The following is a 2,650-nucleotide window of genomic DNA, read 5'->3' on the forward strand; positions in this document are numbered from 1 at the left end:
ACACGTTGATTTCTTGGCTGCTGCCACCAAGGGTGTCGATTGTGTAAAACATATCATGGACTGCCACAAGAATGAACAAGTCTTTTTTTTTTTTAAAGATGTAATTATTTCTTTCTTGATCAAACGGATAATCCCAGCTGTCATGCTAATACCACACTGCAAGAACACATCCACAATACTTTTTCCCCATTTCTCATCCAAATAGTACAGCATATTAAGTTCTAAATAATCCTGGTTGTAGGTCAGCTGAGGTCTTCCTGACACTCTTCGCTGATGCTCACACAGGTTTCAATGGGAAGACAGCTGACAGCTGCCGCTTCATATGCTGATAAGTTCTCTGAAGTCTCACCAAGTAGCAGCAAATTCTGGCCTGTTGTTGTCCAAACAAGTCTTTTTTAAAAGTGTGTGTGTGTCTGTGTGTGTGCGCGCACACGTCAAATCAGATGTGACTGGTACAGAAGGAGATTGTCCCTCATTCTCCAGCAGAGCATCTGGTGGATTTGAACAGCTCACTCTGGGATTGCAGTGCAGCTTCTTGCCATTAGGCCACCAGAGCTTAATTATTACCTAACTTGCGAGGGACTGGAAAGCATTATGCTGAGTGAACTAAGTCAGTCCCTCAAGGATAAATATTGTATAAAACCGTTACTGTAGAATGAGTATAAGGATCCAGGAGGGGTGGGAGAGGCTGGAAGCAGAGGGATGTGGATGTACAGAGGGAGGGTTGATTAATCATTGGATTGTACAGTTTGATTGGGGGGGGTTGAGGGAAATTGAAATAATTTGTTTGCATTTGTGTTCGAGTTGTGTAAATAAGCTAGTGGGGGGAATAAACCACAACAAAAGAAAAAAAAATCCTCACAACTGGATCAATAAACTACATCACAACAATCAAAAAGATTGAGGTTGTCAACTGTTTTCCTTTTCCCTGGATCCACAATCAACACCCATAGAAGTATCAGTCAAGAAATCAGAAGATGTATTGGCACTTGGCAAATCTGGATGTCACTATAAAGACTAGTGTGTCCTTGGGCCAGTCCATGCTATTTTCAATTGCTTCACATGCCTGTGAAAGCTGGACAGTGCAATAAGGAAGACCATACCTTGGACGCCTTGTAAGGGGTGTCAGTTCCCAGAAAATGATGTCATACTTTAAAAAGTGGAAGGTCAGCAAGGAAAAGGAAGACCCTCGAAATGGATCGATGCCATAATCACAACAGTGAACTTAAGCGCAGTGGAGACGATGACAGTAGCACGGTACCCAGTAGTGTTTCAGATTATTGTACATCGGGTCAGTAAGATTTGGAGCCAACTGTACAACTCCTAACCACAATAATCCAAATTACTCTACAGCCCCCTTTATAAATTTTCCCTCGTCTTGCTGCCCTGACCTTGCAACTTCTAATCCTAATCCTTTACTTTTAGTTCTTGACTTTACCTCATAAATTACTAAAAAAAACCCCAAAAAAACAAAACCAACCAAAAAAAACCTAAAAACAACCAAGTCTGTCTTGGAAGAAGAGCTCTTTAGAAGCATGAATGGTGAAACTTTGGCTCATATACTTAGAATATGTGCTCAGGAGAGGCCAATCCTTGGAATAGACTTCATGGTAGAAGAAAGAGTAGAGAATCGGAAAAAGAGAGGAAGACCCTCATTGACATGGATTGGCACAGTGACTGCAGCCGTGAGCTCAAGCGTGTCTGAGACCATGAGACTCTCACAGGATAGAGCAGAGTTTCTGTAACTCACCGAGTTGCTGTGAGTTGACTTGATGTTGCCTTCCAACATCTAAGACTGGGAATTGTGCGGATGGTGGTGCAGGGCCAGACAGTTTTGATGTGTTACATACAAGGTCGTTGTGAGTTGGAGTCCATGTAACAACACCTCAACATCTGACAGTTCCTACGGATGGCGATAATGTGTGTATCCAAGTAGAACTGTCCTCCACTGAGTTTGTAATGGTTGATATTTGGATGTAGATTGCTAGTCCGTTCTTCTGCCACCTCTAGGTAAACTTGGATCTTTGAATTTTGTCAGCAACTGAAGACTTAGCCAGTTTAACCAACCTAGGATGTTGATTAGAAAAAAAAAACCAAAAAACTTAATTTAATTCATGAAAATTTGAAAAACAAATGGAACTTATTTACATAAAACAGTTTAAACATACATAAATTAAGTCTACCAGATGCATACTGCTGTTGAGGCATACTCAGTTCTTGAACAGTTTCTCATATACTGGAGGCAACCAGGAGGCACTCATGAGAACAGAGCAAGGAAAAAAAACTTCATGGTTCAAAATCAGGAAAGGTGTGTCAGGAATGTGTTTTGTTTTCATACCTTGTCAATGTTTATGTGGAACAGATCATCCAGGAGCCTGGGGGCTCTATGAGGAGAGATGTGGCATCAGGATTGGAAGAAGACTTATCAGCAACCTTTATTATACTGATGACACAGCTTTGCTTGCTGAAACTGAGGAGGAGTGCAGCCTTCAATATAGATTGAAGCTCAACATCAAGAGAACAGAAATTCTCACCACTGGGCTAGTTGCAGCATCATGATAGATGGTGAAGAGATTGAGATTGTTAATAGGTTAAGTTTCGTTGCCTCCACAATCAACACTCTTGGTACCAGCAGCCAGGAAATAAAAAG

This window comes from Elephantulus edwardii, unplaced genomic scaffold, assembly GCF_000299155.1.
Source record: "Elephantulus edwardii isolate Elephantulus edwardi_28Jun2011 unplaced genomic scaffold, EleEdw1.0 scaffold00167, whole genome shotgun sequence".
Lineage (NCBI taxonomy): Eukaryota > Metazoa > Chordata > Mammalia > Macroscelidea > Macroscelididae > Elephantulus > Elephantulus edwardii.